The sequence below is a fragment of the Amblyomma americanum genome, chromosome 9, assembly GCF_052857255.1.
Source record: "Amblyomma americanum isolate KBUSLIRL-KWMA chromosome 9, ASM5285725v1, whole genome shotgun sequence".
Lineage (NCBI taxonomy): Eukaryota > Metazoa > Arthropoda > Arachnida > Ixodida > Ixodidae > Amblyomma > Amblyomma americanum.
Genome location: NC_135505.1, coordinates 107,699,183 through 107,717,998, shown reverse-complemented (window position 1 = coordinate 107,717,998; position 18,816 = coordinate 107,699,183). Strand labels below are relative to the sequence as shown.

General features: G+C 46.9%; 1 pseudogene across 1 annotated transcript in view; it reads left to right on the top strand.

Moving 5' to 3' along the window:
• The window catches only part of LOC144104006 (steroid hormone receptor ERR1-like), a 40,596-nt pseudogene extending 22,800 nt beyond the window's left edge, over positions 1 to 17,796 (top strand). Inside the window, exons 5-7 of the transcript XR_013308404.1 lie at positions 9,523 to 9,607; positions 11,548 to 11,738; positions 12,799 to 17,796. The product of XR_013308404.1 is annotated as a steroid hormone receptor ERR1-like (transcript). The remainder of the gene's footprint in view (positions 1 to 9,522; positions 9,608 to 11,547; positions 11,739 to 12,798) is intronic.
• Positions 17,797 to 18,816: the final 1,020 nt, after the last annotated feature.

The following is an 18,816-nucleotide window of genomic DNA, read 5'->3' as shown; positions in this document are numbered from 1 at the left end:
CACGTGAAGGACCGCCTAGAGCGCACATGTTACCCCGGCGTTGTATACAAGATCCCCTGCAAGGATTGCGATGCATCATATATTGGCGAGTCGGGCGATTTTAAAAGAAGAATAAGGGAACACAAGAATGACGTCAAGAAAGGTCGCACTTCCTCCAACGCACTTGCAGAGCATGCCCAAATGATGCAGCACTCCATTGACTGGCAGAACGCCAGAATCTTGGAAACAAAGAAACCTTTATCTTCACGATTACTTCTCGAATCATTTTACATACAGACGACCAAGAATGCTATCAACAGGACGAGAGGGAATCTCCCCGATATCTACGCCTACTCACTGTGCAGTCAAGTCCGCTTATAAGTAGCGGCCCATTCCGCCCATCCTCATTGTGAACAAGGGACCCGTACGGGTCTCGAAACGTCATGTGTTAAATATTTTTCTTTGGTGAGTGTATGTTTCTTGTGCTTCCAATATGCTTCCCCCTCGCCAGACAGGATTCTGTCGAACCCTTGATTATGGGGCCAAAGGCATTGGTCTCCCTCAAGCCAGTGTGTAGGCACCACGTCTACACTGTCGTCTTGACAAAATCTTACAACAGCAAACGTTGTCTGCAAGTGGGAAAGATTTAAAACAAAAAAAACATGGCTCACACTCTATATATGTTGTTAAAAGTAAATGGAAGGCAATATTGGCAAAAAAAATTCACTTCAACGCTTTAATTGCATGCATCCTTGAATAGGTATATGCACACTAGTGGTGATCATCTAAATTACATAAAGCACCAATAAATTTCTACTGTTGTTGTTTCTATTCAAAGAAATTAAATCAAAGGTCACTTCCAATTACTTTTGACAGCACATGTACACAAGAAGTGGGAATTTCTGAAGCAAAACTAAGCAGAAGGAAGTAGTGGCAATATCAAATATTCACTGGATGACCCCAAATATGGCAGCAATACAAACGCATTGGACACTAGCCAACAGCTACACCTTGCATGATGACAGCTGGGAAGCAATAAAAATATTCAAGTCACTGAACCTGCAGGGTAAACTGTAGAATTCAAGCAATGCTGTGAACAAGCACTTCAGATCTGGCTTTATCGAAGCAAAAATCTGACACGCAAAATGCTGGAGTCGCAAAGGCAGCAGTTATGCCCATCAGTGGACTTCAAGATAAACAGCGGAAAAACAGCAGCTTTAAACTGTGGCCTATTGCATGAGTGTGGCAGCTGTCCTCTAGTGTGCATCTGCTTATATGTCTCTGGATGCTCTGTTGTGATTGGGATCCCACCGCTGCCACCAATGTTGCGACATTTAGGTGGCCCCGTTGTGCTCGCCACCGTTTTGTGACAGCGTTACCAGCTCTCAAGTCAGTAGTGAAGAGTTGTGGCGGAAGGTCCACATTTATTGGACGTCCCGGTAGCCGCGGCTGCTGAGACGGTGGAGTAGGCTGTTGACGTTGCTGGCCGGGTCGGTTTCCGAAGTCGTTCTCTGTTGCACAACACAGATCTTCTTTCTCAGCGCCGCTTGCGATCTGCTACAGCCTCTGAGTCAGGCGTCGGTGAGAATAACAACAGAGATTTTATACACTATGTACAGGTTATTATACAGGACAAGATCACGTCGGGGGCTGAGAGCTAACAGCAAACGCAAGTATTCTCGCACGGCGACGTCCAGCAAGACTCCAACACGTCACACATCTCACTCCCCGCGTAAGCGGCACTCAGCTCACGATGGGTTGGTCTGTCTGTAGGTCGGGATCGGTGGATCGGAGGTGCTCTCCAGGCGGCAGCGTTGCGGCTTATAAAGCCCCGAGAAACGGTTGTCACTCAAGTGGTCCAATACAAAGCCAGCACTTGTCGGCCGTCCGAGACGTCGAACCAGCGACCGTGCTGGCCAGCCGCTTCAAGTATGCCGCACGCGGTGACTTCCAGGGGGAAAAGAGAACCGGCACCTGGCTGTCTAGCAAGTAATTTGCTGCACGTATGAACATGTCACTCACCGATGCTTCTCCATAGGGCGCCGATGCTTGACGGCGCAGCATCTCGGCTTGCCAAGGGAGTGTTCGGGCTCTGCCTTGCGGCGCAGCACTAGGCTTGTCCAAGGGCGTTCGCAGGAGAAATTTTGCATCTTGTAGATTTGGAATCCGGGCTGGTTGTCTGGGCACAACAGCTCCAATTTTGTTCTGAATGGCATACAACTCTCCACTAGCACTGAGTTCGTTTATTCGGTTGTGCAGCTGCTCGAGAAGCAGTGTTGAACTTCTGACGAGACGTTCGAGCTGGAACATAAAGCTTTTCAGCTGCAAATGCTCTAAGCACTAAAACTATCAAGTGCACCATGGTTCGCTACATCATCAGCTAGATGAGCAAGATTATGCACATTGTACGAAACCTTGGCAAGACCGTATAATGATTTGAAGGTACGCACAAAAAAGGTAAGCAGCTCCTTGGCATAATCATTGTATGTGATGCACATACTTGGCTTGCAAGAATTCTGATTGCAACTTGCAACACAAGTAAATGCTCATATCTCTTTCAGTCCAGGATACCTTTCAGCACTGCAGGACCCAGATACAAGAGAAAGGAACGAAGTTCAGTTGCCTTCCAGAAGGCTAGGTCTTTCAATAGATGCCACAAACGTGCAAATTTGGTGCAGGAGAAATGCTTAAGGTCAACTAAGCGCTGTGAAATCTCATGAACACTTGCAAATGGGAGATGGTACGATTTACAGCCCTTCATTCAGAGAACCAACAACTTTTTGGTGACTCCGTTACGGACTAAATGCATGTAATCTAGTGGAAACTGGGACACAAGTCCTATGGGCAGTGACCTAAGGGGAGTGTCGCTGACGTGATGCTCTTCCTGTGTCTTTTGCACAAAAATTTCATCAGTTCGCGGATGTGCACCTGTTTCTGGCAAACCTACTGAACCGTCCAAAAACTCACCCTCCTGTATGCATTTGCAACAACCAAAATAACCTGTGTGGGACTTGACACCCAACAACAAAGCCTTTGCAGGGGCATCGCAAATACATCCTCTCACATGCTCAGTAAATTTGCTTCCCAGCAAATGTCAGTCCATCTCCCAAAACTGTTTGAAGTTCAGCAATGAAATCTGAAAGGTACTCCTCAACTGAACCCGACTTCAAGCATTCTTCCAAGGACTGGCCAAAACTGGCTGTGTGAGGTCTTTGTAAGTGGCAGCCCATGAACAGGCGACACTGACGACACGTCTACATGTAACAGCACAGAGCAGACATTCGACAATGCCAAAGTGACAGTAAGATCCTGGTGGCACGCTTCTGACATGCACTGTATGAGGTGTAGACAATAATGCCCTTGCGTCACTTGGTAAGCCGGAATAGCATGGATGCTGCCTCATTTCCTTCAACAACGAAGAAAGCGCGGCATGAGTTACCCTATGGGTGCTAGCCCATGGCCTAAAGAAATGCCCCATACGGTCTTCCGAATCACTAGCCTCATGGTATTCTGCATGCTCTGCAGAGGAGCTCTCATTGACACATACCCTCTCATACTGAAGCTCGGCTTCGCCTGAGGAGATGGTCCTGTCGTTTCAGAGAGCATCACTTAGCTCATCAGACTGCCTACTGGACTCACTGTCCAAAATGGAAGCAGCGCGCACTGTTCTAATTACATCACGGTCATTACCAGACTAAGAAACACGAGGTTTTTGCATGCTGTCAATGCTCCCGGCACCGGTCATGCCGCGTGCATCAGGACGAAAATCGCATACTTCGGAGTGCCTGTCAAGTGTTACCTGTTAAGATGGAATGATTGCCCCTTCATCTAAAAGATCAACTTGAACAGCACTTCCACCTGCTATGTTCACGCTGCATTCGCTTACACCTTCAGTTGAATAAAAAGACATGCTAGCGCCACTCCCGTTGGAACTAAGCTCTCCAGCAATGAGACCGGAAACCTCATCGTTCAGGCGGCGCAATTTCTGCCATCGCAATAACTCTTTGAACGTTTTCTTGCGTCGTTGCATGCTTAACAATTAGCTTCGAGCCAACTGACAGTTACGGTTCATACCTTTGCGACCAGGATGATGAAACAAAAGCAGGCAATCCGAAACTTCTCACTCTGCACGGCCTGGCTCGCTGGGTACTACCGCCTTGCTACCACTCTTGAGCTGCTTCGGGCCAACTGACAGTTACGGTTCATACCTTTGCGACCAGGGTGATGAAACAAAAGCAGGCAATCCGAAACTTCTCACTCTGCACGGCCTGGCCCGCTGGGTACTACCGCCTTGCTACCGCTCTTGAGCTGCTTCGGGCCAACTGACAGTTACGGTTCATACCTTTGCGACCAGTGTGATGAAACAAAAGCAGGCAATCCGAAACTTCTCACTCTGCACGGCCTGGCCCGCTGGGTACTACCGCCTTGCTACCGCTCTTGAGCTGCTTCGGGCCAACTGACAGTTACGGTTCATACCTTTGCGACCAGGGTGATGAAACAAAAGCAGGCAATCCGAAACTTCTCACTCTGCACGGCCTGGCCCTCTGGGTACTACCGCCTTGCTACCGCTCTTGAGCTGCTTCGGGCCAACTGACAGTTACGGTTCATACCTTTGCGACCAGGGTGATGAAACAAAAGCAGGCAATCCGAAACTTCTCACTCTGCACGGCCTGGCCCGCTGGGTACTACCGCCTTGCTACCGCTCTTGAGCTGCTTCGGGCCAACTGACAGTTACGGTTCATACCTTTGCGACCAGGATGATGAAACAAAAGCAGGCAATCCGAAACTTCTCACTCTGCACGGCCTGGCCCGCTGGGTACTACCGCCTTGCTACCGCTCTTGAGCTGCTTCGGGCCAACTGACAGTTACGGTTCATACCTTTGCGACCAGGGTGATGAAACAAAAGCAGGCAATCCGAAACTTCTCACTCTGCACGGCCTGGCTCGCTGGGTACTACCGCCTTGCTACCGCTCTTGAGCTGCTTCGGGCCAACTGACAGTTACGGTTCATACCTTTGCGACCAGGGTGATGAAACAAAAGCAGGCAATCCGAAACTTCTCACTCTGCACGGCCTGGCCCGCTGGGTACTACCGCCTTGCTACCGCTCTTGAGCTGCTTCGGGCCAACTGACAGTTACGGTTCATACCTTTGCGACCAGGGTGATGAAACAAAAGCAGGCAATCCGAAACTTCTCACTCTGCACGGCCTGGCCCTCTGGGTACTACCGCCTTGCTACCGCTCTTGAGCTGCTTCGGGCCAACTGACAGTTACGGTTCATACCTTTGCGACCAGGGTGATGAAACAAAAGCAGGCAATCCGAAACTTCTCACTCTGCACGGCCTGGCCCGCTGGGTACTACCGCCTTGCTACCGCTCTTGAGCTGCTTCGGGCCAACTGACAGTTACGGTTCATACCTTTGCGACCAGGGTGATGAAACAAAAGCAGGCAATCCGAAACTTCTCACTATGCACGGCCTGGCCCGCTGGGTACTACCACCTTGCTACCGCTCTTGAGCTGCTTTGGGCCAACTGAGAGTTACGGTTCATACCTTTGCAACCAGGGTGATGAAACAAAAGCAGGCAATTCGAAACTTTTCACGCAGCATGGCTTGGCCCCCTGGCTACTACCCCTTTGCTACCGCTCTTGAGCTGGCGTGACTTTCTGCGCTTTCCGCTCCAAATCGGTCCGCAGAAAATACTTATAAATTTGAATGCGGCTTTTAAAACATTTGATAAAAATACAGATGTGTATGTAATTTTTTCAATTAAATAAAACTTTTTAAATTTACCAGTTAAGCTTTATCACATCACATTAATAAACATTGCTGTCCTAATGCTGCAAAGCCCGGCATACCTTTCGGCCATGGAAGAAGGAAAAATTCTTTCAGCCTTCCGTCTTTTCACCTCTCCTATTCTCTCTTCCCCACATGTTCCTTCGTCCATGCCTGCTGCTCTTGCGCATCGCCTGCGCGCTTGCATCAAACGCCGGCCGCGATAATTGCTACACAGTCGTTACAGCTTCCTCTGGCTTTCTGTTTTGCACGTGGAAACAAACTAGCCTGTGGCAATAGAAAATTCCCGCCGTACTGCAATGCATTGTGAACTGCAGTTTTCACTTATATTTCTGATGGTCGCGTGACTCTAGTTCGCTCCTGTTTCAGTGTAAACATATTGCAATGTAGGTGCATATACGGGCCAAGTAACCGAAGCCGTGAAACGTATTGTGAGGAAGTCTTGTAGACTTCTGAAGCAGAACGTCTAGATGACAACTTGTTTAAGCCATCTTGTAATTGTCTTATGTAGCCGAAGACGTAGAAATCCTTCATAGGATAGCTTCCAGATGTCTTGGCTAAGATGTATTCTAGAGGGTCATAAAACAACGTCTTGCAGATGTCTTTGGTAGCTCAATATATGTATGATCAATATAGGCGTTTCAAGATGTCTAGAAGGTATTCGGCGCTCACTGGGGACCATACGACAAATGCGAACAGATGTGTGTGACAGATGTTTGTTCCGAGAAACCTATAGCCGAGCATTGTGGAAGGTGCAAACAAGTGTCTGCATTCAAGCAAACAAATTTAGAAATTCAACAAATGGAAAGGAGGCAAAGAAAATTAGGAAGCATTTTACATTTCTGACAACTGTATTCTCATATGCCCACAATCGCCTTCATCCAGCAGGCAAATAATGTTCATTGCCGGCAGCTGCAGGCAAATGAACGCAGCAGATGCATGTGTACGTGTGCATTGATGACATATATTTCTAAACGCTTCGAGAATGTCTCACACAAGGTGGTACAGCTTACTTAGGAAGCTCAGTTAACAACCGTTCGACACCATTAAAGCCAAGCTGTTGAGCACCTCACGACAGAAGGGCAGTGGAAGCAAATATCGGATCAGGTGCTGATTCAAAGAGTACAGTTTCTATCCCGACTGTCATGGCTCACGGAGCCTTTCAAGATCGCTGCATTTTACCAATGGCCATGGCAACGATGATGACACACGTAATATTGCGAGCATTTGTCTAAAATCCAACTTCACCCCACTTTGCTAAGCAAAAAATACATTGTAATCACAGCAGTTTACTGAAAAGGATTTTCATTGTTAATCATGGTTTGCTATTATGGAAAACTCTATGTACAGTTCTGATCCGGAACCAGTGTTCATATTAAATCGGAATGCTTATGGGTTCTTTATTTGAGAAGTGCAAGCAGCTGCTGTGGTCTTTTTTCTTTTTATTCGTTTCAGATAAAATGGAATGCTCATGAAGAAAAGTTGGACTAGTTGGCACATATTACAGGCTTGTGCATTGTGGAACACCGGTGAACAAGTTGCGACAATGGTTTTTGCTCGTACATAAGACTTCAGGATCTGGTCATAACGTGTTGCAACCCAAACTTAACACTACTGCTTTGGCTCGGACTATGATCACATGCAGGGGAAATTGAATTCATTCAATTTGTCATGCGAATTAATTGCAGATATAGGCTCCCCACAGCCCTGCAGGAAATAAAAAAGACACATTAGCTATGAGAGCTGCCATGCATACAGATGTTTTTGCACAGATTTCACAGTGCCGCCGGCATACCATCGTAATCGGCCACTCATAGTCGCAAATTGCACTTTATGGAGCACAATGCCGCAGAAGGCTGGCGACGCTTCTGTAGTCCCAACAGAAAACAGCCGAATGGCCATGCAGCTGAGGGCATTTTGCATATGCAAAACACGAGTTTCAGAATGGCCTCGTAGCACTCACGGCGGTTGTCTAACACAGTAGACATGAACTATGATCGATATCGGTGATGGCTATGCCACACCACAACAACTTGTGCTCGCAATCACTACAACCGCTGCAACGAATGCGTCTCACTGCGGAGCTCTAAGTTCATTTCGTCACGTCACACTCACGGCAGTTATCAAACTCGGTACACACGCTTGCACCCGAACCAGGATCTGCTGTACAGCTCTAAGTTCATTTCAGCATTCTGGAAACAAGACGTGCGTAGTAATCTTTTCGAATGTAATTATACTTGCAGGCAATATCACTGACTGATGCAAAAGCACTCATTCCGACTGCAATAACTTTTTTTACTACACTGACACTTGCCACTGTGCTGTGAAGCTTGCTGTATGCACAGGAAATTCACTCTGGGGAGCTGCTTCTCGCTGCTGTTCATGAAGATCCTCACGCGTATTGAGAACACTTGTAACTATCATAAACGGTTCTAAATAAACTCTTAACAACACCAGCACTATTGCGTCTTGCGTAGCCAGCGTAGCTTTGAAGGCCGCTCGGTCAATCAGTGTAGACGGGGACAAAACAACTTGGGGGAACTGCCACTTGCCGCTGTTGCACATAGTGAAGCTCGAAGTTGCTGTCAACTGTCGTAATAGTTACATGCTGCCAATATTATGTGTTTCTCGACACAGCTATCACCTACTAGACCTGGTTTTTCACTCCGTTTTGCAGGCAGCCATTATGCTTAGGAGGCGCGGCCTGGCCCCGCTGCGCTGCTACATCACAGGACAGCAGCCAATAGCGTGATGCGACCATTCGCCCGTGCGTCAAAAAGTTGAAGTTGACCAATTTCATGCGCACAGGCGGATGCGTTCATGCGCCCCATTGTTCGGCCCTTGTACAGTCCTTACGTGCTGTCGCAATGACACGTGCGCATGTGGAAAAAAAGTGATCTTACAATGGCCTTTAGCTTATTGCAACAGGGATTTCTTTGAACTAAGCTTTTTAAAGCATTCTGGCAGTGCAGTAACAGTTGTAGTGACCGCTGCAAAGCTTTCTTAACACCTCAGCATATAGACCTGCTGGCGGAAACAGGTCTAAAGTGTCAGTGTGGGTCTCAAAATGCTGTGGCTTGTTCGAGTCAGGAAGTGTGTTGGGCTTCTGCCACTTCCTCTGTTATCTTTTGTAACTTCAGCGTCCTGTGGCTGACGGCGCTGTTGTCTCCCCTCTATCAACTACTGCAGACAATGGTAATCTCAGTGCTGGTGCACTATGAGCGAGAGCCACTGCTGGAAATCATCAATGGGTCATCGTCCTCGCCCCTGGACACCCACTGCAAGACGATCAGCATCCTGAGTGAACTGGTCGACCGGGAGCTGGTGGCTAGCAGATACCTGGTGGGTTACAAATAATGAGACAAATAATTGCCCATTAGGTGTTTTCAAGTGACTTGCCAAAAGATGACTTAAATGCTATGTTTCATGTTTTTCTTTGTTTCTGTTTGAGAGAAAGACATGCACTGAAAGTAAACATGTGGCTAATAGAATACGCTTCTTCATGTTAATGAGATGTAAAACCACTTTCGCCATCTGCTGTTATGCATCGTAACCGATTTTAAATAAAGATTGTGTCACTCTCGACAGCTGCCATGCCACTTTGGGCGAATGTTTGCAAGTTCAAAAAGCACCGTGGTAGCAAGATCCAGTTAATTCATTTATAGCCTGCTCCACTTTCTTAGCTTCTCTTAAGACCCTGTGATGCTAAGAAGGATTCCATTTAATTTTCTGTATCCTTTGCAGGAAAGCAGGCTTCACTGACCTGACACTCAACGACCAGATGCGCCTTCTACAGACCACATGGGCCGAGATCCTCTTCCTGGTATTGGCCTACAGGTGAGGCAGTCCATAGCACCTTATCCTTAGTGTGGTTAAAGAACATATCTCAGGAACACATTTTGATGCACCCCTTTATTTAGGAGTGTATTTTGTGTTTTTGCATGTCTTTGGATGTCACTGACCCATCATTGGTGCAGTCTCGCATGAAAGGTGGCTTCAGAGCTTGCATGCTAGCCATTGGTACAGCACAGAAAGTATGTTGTCGTGTGTTGAAGGTTTGATGACATTTGACTGAACTAGTGTAATATGCTTTATAGGAGCCTTTAAGTGTGGACAGTTAAGTTACTTGCCCATTGAAGAGGCTGGAAAATGAACGAGGTCCAGAACGCATTAGAAAAGCACACGGTGGCTTCATCAGTTCTTTCGACAGTATTGAAGAACAAGAAACAGATTGTCATGCTCAACAACCAATGCATTGTTGAGCATTGGAAGAAACACGTTGGCCCTGCTGCTTTAGCAGTATGTGGAGGATGATGTTTACAACTTGGATGAGGCCGCATTGTTCTATAAAATGCTACCAACGAAGGCATTAGCCCTCAAAAGATGCGGTTGTCACAAGAAGAAAAACAACCCAAGGACATAATAACTGTTCTATTTGGCGCGAATATGCTCGGCAGTAAAGAACTGCCACTGCTGATATTAGAAAAATGTAGAACCCTCGGTGCTTCAAGAATATGCAGCTATCTCCTGAGGATGATGTGCTGTACAGAAACCGGATGATGGCAGTTCTGTTCGAGGAGTATGTGCGACACCGTGACTTGTCTTCCTGCCACGGAATGTTACATCTTTATTGTAGCCTATGGACCAGGGCATTGTTATGCAAGCCAAAAATATTTATCTGCCATTTACTGAAAGTAATCTTGTGCTAAGATATTGACAAACAATATTCTGTGGATCTTGTGGGTGCCATTTGCCCAATCGTCTACACCTGGAAGCAGGTAGAGGGAGATGTGATCAGGCTTTGTTTCAAGCATGCTGGGTGTTCCAAGATGATGGTTCTGATGACATATCTGATGCCATTTATGCACTGGATGGTGAAGGAGAGGCATTGTGTGCATGCATGACTGACGTCGGGGAAGAAAACGAAGGCGGGAACAACAGATTCAACTTTTTGAACTATTTGAGCACCGAACTTGATACACAAATGCCACAAACTTGATACACCAACTTGGAAGGGAAGATGTGAGACATTGGGCCTTCTAATGAAAGTGAAGGTCATGTTGAGTCCGCCCTAGCACCAGCTTTAGCTGCAGTCATTGAGTTGCTGAATGCTGTGTGCAGTTTTGTAGGGTACAGTTGCGATAATAGCGAAATGGTGCACACTGTCAGCCAGCTGGAGGATGCGACCTACAGGGCAGCTAACTACCGAGCCATGCAGTCATGCATCGATGAGTGCTTCAAGTGAACGTTTTTGAGGTGGAATAAAGATGCAGTGTTGATACAGTCATGTTTCGCACGTTTATTTCTCGTTTTTCGTCCATTTTTATAATTGAAAACACAGTTCATTCTTATATTTTTTGCAGTCAAGGGACTTCGTATTAGCGAGGTATTAGTGTGTGACTGTTCTGTGCTGAGAGGAGTGACCTTCTCACCACATTTTTGATCATGCACTATTTAAGTAAACTCTGTAGATATGTTTTAAGTAACAGTCGTAAAGAGGCCTCTGATGGAGTTTTTTGAAGAAACACACAGAAAAGTTTAAGAAATGCACCAAAGGAAAACTGGGCATGTTTAATTAGGTGTTCTTTGTCTATGAGTGAAGTGTTCTATTCATTAACAGTGTTACGTGTTTGAACTAGCCCAGCCTCCAGCATACTGTTCTATGTCTGAAGAAACGCTCAGAGAGAAAGCGTCTTTTTCTCTTGATTGGAACAAGAGGGACATTGCCCCGTTATCAAAAAATGCACCCTGACTGTTGTGCACGGTTCATGATGCAGGTCGTGCCACCTGAGCCCCTCAAAACGGCTAATGTTTGCCTGAGGCCTGCTTGTCGATGAGCAGCAGGCATCCGAGTGCTGATCGGAGGAGCTCCTCCTGCACACAGCCCACCTGGTGAAGCGGCTCGAGGCCATCTCAGTGTCACGTGAGGAGTTCCTCGCCCTCAAGGCCCTGCTGCTCACTAATGCTGGTCAGTGCATTCAGAGGACAGGGGAGTTAAGACAGCTCTCAAAGAGCAGTTCATCTTCGGTCAATCTCATCATCATCATCAAATTCTCACTCCCCTGATGCATCGGTTACAGCAAGAGGTGGTGGGCCTCTGATCTGCAGAGTATAGCGCGGCTAAAAGCTTGGAGCTGCGATTGCCCTCAGCGAGGTTGTCCGAGTTAACTACTGCGCGACTAAGTGCCTCCGAGCTAACGAGCATCTGCTGCCATTGAACGTACACAGTTCTGCTGGGACCGTGCCATGGGTCCGAGTTAACTGAATTCTAAGTTGACAAGATCCAGATAAACAAGATTTTACTGTATCTTGAATTCATAGGCAATTTTTTGTGAGTTGGATATGCGTGGGTTCAACTGTAATGATTTTTTTTACTGCTTGCTTTGTTTTAATCCAGTGAGCACATGTGCCGGAGAGCTATAGTTATATACTTTCAGTTAAAGCGAAAATTTCAGTTGATGCCTAGCATTCATCTTGTTTTTTCCCATTTCTTCTTCTCCATCTTATGCACTAATCTTTTTAATCAATAATGAATGACCAACCGCAGTGGCTCAAGGTTTAGGGCGCATGGCTACTGATCCGGAGCTCCTGGGTTCGAACTTGACCGCAGCGGCTGCATTTTTGTAGAGGCAAAACACTAAGGCACCTGTGTGCTGTGCAATGTCAGTACACGTTAAAGATTTTCAGGTGCTCGAAATTATTCCGGAGCCCTCCACGGCACCGCTCTCTTCCTTTCTTCTTTCACTCCCTACTTTATCCTTCCCTTTTGGCACGGTTCAGGTATCCAATGATATGAGACAGATACTGTGCCATTTCCTTTCCCCAAAAACCAATTATTTTTATTATTATACCTAGCGCAGCTTTCTGCTTTGATGCAAAAAACAAAAAAGATTGACATTTGAGTGGAGAGTCCTTTGCCCAGCAGTGGGCATAGTCAGGATGATGACGATGACTTCTAGATGTTACTAGCATCCAAGCTTAGGGAGCGTTTAAGGTGTTGAAACTTTTTTTTTGCATGTCGCATGCAGACATCCACTTGGAGGGCGCCTCATCAGTGCACAAGCTGCGCAACGCCATTCTCTAGGGCCTGCATGACTGTGTGGCCGCACAGCGGAGCTCTTCCACCACCTCGTCATCCTCATCCGGAGGCTCGGCCTCCTCAGCCATCTCGACACCGTTTCGCCAAGGACAAGGTCCTCCAACAGTGCGAACGGTGCAGGCGCACAGCAAGCAGCCTCTGCGTCTGCGATAGCGTTCCACTCGGGCCAGCTGCTGCGGTGCCTGCCCTTGCTCCAGCAGCTGGACACAGTGGTGCGGCGCTTCTGTAACGGTTTCCAATGGGACGGCACAGCGCCCATGAACAAGCTTTTTGTCGAGATGCTCGAGTCACACTCACTGATGGGGTGAGGAGTGGCCTATACCTCTGCCTATTAATGTCAAGGAGGAGCTTTGTGTGTTTGTAGGTTGAGGTTGCGTGTGGCCCCGTTCCTTCCTTAGCTTCCTTGCTGTGCTGCAGTAACCAGAGATTGTGGAAGCACACCCAGGATGCGAGACGAGCTTGGAGATCGTGTGCCCCGGCTTCCACGCCTTATTTCTTTGGAATCCGTGAGTCCCTGTGGTCTCGTTGAGGCTTGATAGTGGTAGTGTTTTGAGTTGCACGGATCCGAAGGAAACAGCCACTTGTCAGAAATGCTGTCTCAGTGCAGGGCTGCCTTTGAGGATCCGTGAGTCAGTTGCTTCTGCTAGTGTTAACCTTCCGCAGTACTCTACGGAGTTAGAGTTTGAGTAGAAAGCAATTGTAGAGAGAGGGGAGGTTGTGTTGTAGATTCTAGAAAGTTGTGCTAGTTTGGAGGTTGTGCGTAGAGGCTGACTGGTAGGTGTTTGCTTTGTAGGCAATGGCAGGTGTCTTCTGGGCAACTGCATTGTGCTGCTGCTTCTGAGCTACTGAGTCGGTGACTCCCAAACTGGCCGGTTCCTTGGCTGTCCTAATGTCGGCGACAGCTTTGCTCATGATCTAGACGAAGGAAGAGGTCAGAACAGCGGTACAAGAGATGCACAGTTTCGGTCCTGATGTACTGTAACTCACAAGATTCTTGTTAGAGATTGCTTATGGTTGCTGGCAGCCCCACATGAGAAGGTTGCCAAGGCACTGCGCAGATCTTTTGGTAGGTTTGCTTCAAACATAGGAAAGAGGTCACACCAGGAAGTGCTGCAAGTGTTTTTGGGTACCCTTTGATGAGCGCTTGAAAAAAGGTTATGCCACATCTAATCCGCTTGCCATTCATGTGGCTAGTTGGTGAGAGTACTTGTAGCGGTCAAGTTCGGGTTACCGGGCAGATATGGCATCAGCAGCTTGACACCGTTTCTGAACCCAGTGCTGCAAACTGCGAGAGAAATGATATAAATGGTACAATGTAGCCTACCCACATAAAATTCGTTGCGTGCCGAAAGGACTGTCTTGGAGCAGTTTGACAGTAAGCTGTTGAATGCTGCTTCCTTAATGTTCTGTGCAAAGAATAGAATTCTGATTGGGAAGGCTTGGTATTTCAGTGCTGTCATGGGTTTGGCATTGCCAGATGCTTGGCCAGACAATGGTCGACCATTTTCTGATGGCTTACATGTAACTTGGTGAGCTAGGAAGTTTGCGTAGCCTTTGTAAGAAAGTTAAAGCCCAAGGTGTTTTCTGAACCACACTGCGTTGCTTTTAATGCATCCTTAGTGATCAAAATTTCCTGAAGTTGAGATTTTAAGCCCTACTCTACTGTAATGGATAAGACTTCCATGTATGCTATAGGAATCCTGCTACACGAATTATAAGCGAACCTCCTGGGTTCTAAACTTTGGACAGAGGCTTTACGTGTCATGATTGTTCTCCGGGCATTTTAGCGGCAGAGAAGAAATGTGCGGGGCTTTTACGGAGAATGGCATTAAATTTGTGATGAACACAGCTAGTTTTTTATGCTAAAGCTTCAGATAAAAGGAGCAGTTTGAGGCAGGTTTACTTTAATACTGCTCTTGGTTAGGAAATTCATCTTTTTTCTACCTCAAGCTTTGAATGCTGTTGTTTACAGTGGACTGAAAAAAATCAGGCACAAAATAAGGTAGCATCATCTCTTGTGAAATTTAAATGCCTACTAGGAGAGAATAGAAATTGATGCTGAAAGTTCAATAGCAGATGCCTCGCTTTCTGATGGAAAGGCAACTATTTGCACACTGAATATGTGCTTTCTTTGCTTGGCATCGCAGCAGTTGATGCTATGCTTCGGTGTGTACTTGGGAAGAAACTTGTTTTGTAATTGAATATGTTAACTGAAATCCAGTTTGAAACACCATCTCTGTGGGAAATCTGAGCATAAACAAGTTAGGTTTCATGGCTTTTTTTAACAGCAACTGGATGCTTAAGATTGGCAGCACACCACAGGTCGCCAAAGATTGCAGTTATTTTTGAGGGCTTGTTAGGTGCTCTTTGTAAGCCAGAAAACTTGAGCTTTTTCAGTAAGGTAGAGAACTTGAACCTTTTTGGCAGGCCTGCTGGCACATTGGCTGGTCAGTGCAACTGGTAGTAATTGGTGAGTCGACAGTTTTCTAGCCATGTCTAGTATGGGCATGACCTGTCAAGCAGGCATGTATCTCGCTGCAAGTATTCCAGACTTTCGACATGGTGACGCAAGTCTTCCCGACTTCTCAGTATGCATACTAGCCTGCTGGAGAAATGTGCTGATGGAGCTTCCATTTCTTGTATGGGCTCCTCAAGATTCATTTGAATCTGAAGCTTTCAGAGCCCCTTTTTGTGAACCTGTCAGCAGCAGCTCACAGCAGTTACGCATCGAAAACTAGACGAGGATTGTAGCGAATGTCCTTGGTTAGTCATTAGGACGACAGTCGTTTCTAGCTCAGCTTGCTAGAACATTTTTGTGGGTGGGCACCTGACACAGCTGCGTAGCATCCGCACATTAGAGTGAGCACCTAGCAAGGATATAGAAACATGCCCTAGGATAGAAATGTGTGGGGCCACCTCTTGTGTTTCAGGTGCAAGACCTGCACCACTGCACAGCTACTAGGTAGTTAAATGAGCAGACATTCAGCAGCGTGTATAAATCGATGTTGAGGCAGTGTTGCTCGGTCCTTCAAGTAACTATCAGTTGACTCGCAGTTTGGTCACTGTTTTCGTGCTCTTGGCCTTGCCTGCGAGGAGCATGGGGCCGGGTTTGCGATATTGTGTTTTGGGGGGATGGTTTGCTGGGGAACTTACCTTTTTGTTTCGGAAGCATTGTCTTGTTGACTATTAGCATTATCGAACCAGTTTTTTGTTATGTGTTGTAGTTAAAGTGTGTGTTCCTGTGTGTCGCATGTTTGAAACTGTGTGTGTGACCATGTGGAGAGGATGAAGAGAGGCAAGGCTGCTGTCTTCCACAAGGCCGGTCTACTTGCTCACACCGAGACAGCACAGGGCCATTGGAACTGGGAAGTGACGTTCTTTGTGTGTCACGAAAGTGTTTGCAAAGCACTGGATCTTCATCGTTAGGGTAGCACGGGTAAAGTCTGCTTTGCAATGAGCGTAGCCGATGTGGCACACCCATTACATTCTGCAACAACACCGTCGAATATTGTGCGCCTGTACGCAAAGACGACTGCCGCACACTGCAGCTGCGATTCTGACTTCGACATGCCTAGTAGAAGGCCTGTTAAGGAAGCTAGGAGCGTTAAGCTTGAGCAGCTGACCTAATTTTGAGGCACCATGCAATGAGGTTCCTAAGCTGGCAGACGTTCCACACTGAAGTAGACGACTCTCTATGTTGATGTGGCTGCCGACAGGGTCGCCAACAAGTGAAGAACGGTGTACAGCATCACAGTGAGCCGCGCATGACTTGAATCAAGACCGCTGTATCTTGTGCCCGGCTATTGTGGTGTGCCATCATGTGAACCTGCTGTATCTTGCTGCGCATTTCAGTTCCTGGCCTGTTTTGTCGCACGAGTGACTGTTTTTCTGTTTCTTTTTTTTTAGCCATGATTATTATCATTGTAGCCATCTTGCATTTTCTTCAGTGCAGAGTTTTTTTTGTTCATTGTTGTTTTCTTCTTCGCTGATGACTGTCACATCCTTGTTTGATATTTTCTTCTGCATTTCTGATCACCTTTGTTAAAGCCTCTTCACAAGTCTTTTGTGAACCTGTATTGTGCTGTAGTGAATGTTTTTCTCATTTTTTTCTGTTTCTTCGCATGTGGTCACCCCGCAAAATCGAGCACAAATATGGGAGTCTTGCGTCCTATCTTTTCGAGTGCCAGTGGGCAGATAACCTTGTTGAAACTTTTGGCATTGACTATTCTTCTTGCTTCACGCGTGAAGTAGCGAAAGGGGAAGGGCATTTTTGTCAGTTTTTTTAGCTCCTCCCATTGTTTGTTTTTCCTGTGTCAAATTGTGAAAGTCCTTGGATTTGGTGAAGGTTTGGTTAGTGGAGGGGAAGGCACTTTTGGAGGGCGAAAATATGCGTAGCTTTCCATTTTACAACGCGAATCATTCCAGGTTAATCAATTGTCATGCTGCTTTCTGTTGTGGCTATCTGTGCAACAGTGCTTGGGGCAAGAATTTTCATTCAGGTAACCAGTAAAAATTCATTACTCATTGTTCATGGTAAACAACTAACTTTCTTCTTTCCTGACTGCCATGACTGTTGTGTTGCAAGTCCTATCAGGTAAAGTATGCAGTGCGGCGCCATCTGGTGCGTCTGTCACAAAGCAGTGTTTCCGAGCTTTCCTGCCCCCCACCGTATGGCACAATACACCAATAAGTACAGTAAAATCTCATTGCCTGCGTGGATACCGGCTACTGGATCCATGCAACGCCGCAGCCGCACCGAACCAACCGTGAGCACAAACGCTGACTGCTAACAGTAGGACACTTGTGGTAGACTCTGGTAGCAGTGTTCCCGGGTCGTGTGTATTTATAGTCTTTGGGTTTTGTGTTAGCTTTGGTAGTTTTGTGTGCTAGTGTGTGTGTCATGTAGGCTGTATTAAATCTGCATCTGTGTGGGTACACCTGTCATTGCAGTTGAGCGAGTGAGTCGAATGGCTCCCAAGCGGCCCAGTGATTCCGCACCAAGCGGTTCAGACAAGCGCATGAAGGAAGGTTCGGAAGAGCAGTGCACAAACAAAGTCATGAAAATAGGAAGTGGAGTGGCCACAGGCTTTCGCCGAACACACTTAAAAACTGCGAGACCTCCCCCTGCTCCAAGCAGGATCATTGGTTGCCTCGCAGTTCACCAGATGGCAGAGCCTCTCAAGTCGGCTGTTCTGTTCACCTCGACGAAAATTTTGCGTGCAGACGACTTCAGTTTTTTCGCCGATTCCGGACAACCGATACAAGTTTCGATTTTAAATTATTTACAAATAATGCGGACTATCATAAGCTACCTTGTTCTGTGTACGTGAGCCCAAATAGGCGAGTAGTTTGTGCAGGAGAGTTTTTTACAACCTGATAGATAAATACGGAACAATGTGTGGCACTATCTCACGGAAGGAAATGGCTAGCGTTCAGCTGTTCGCAGTTAGCTGTGCAAGCAGTCAAGGATAGCGGGTAGGATGCCGTGTGACTAAGCTTTGGTTTTTTGTCGCATGGAACGGTTCTCTCTTTGCTTTGGTGTCAGTTTTTCACACCACACACTGAATTCAGGCATTGCCGACGACAGCGAAATACTGTGCTCTTGCATCGCCTGTGGCAAGGGTGCACGCTGCTGGTAGATCTAGTGGAGTCACGTGAATCGATTATTAAAAAGTCACAGAAACGAAGGTTTCGTCGGCCGCATTTGGCTTGGGTCAGAGTTCTCGGTGGCTGAGACTGTAGTGATGTCATCTTGGATAATGCGCTGAGTACCTGTCCACGCACAGTTATAGTCTTGGCCTTTTTCTCACTTTTATTTTTTCTTGTCGCTAGAAAACATGGGAACCGATTGCATCCTCGTCTGCCGGACGTGTTGTGCGTGGATTTCTCTGACTCTGCGTCTGGTCATCGTTCCCTTGCACGGAATTTCTTGTACGGAACAGCGTGG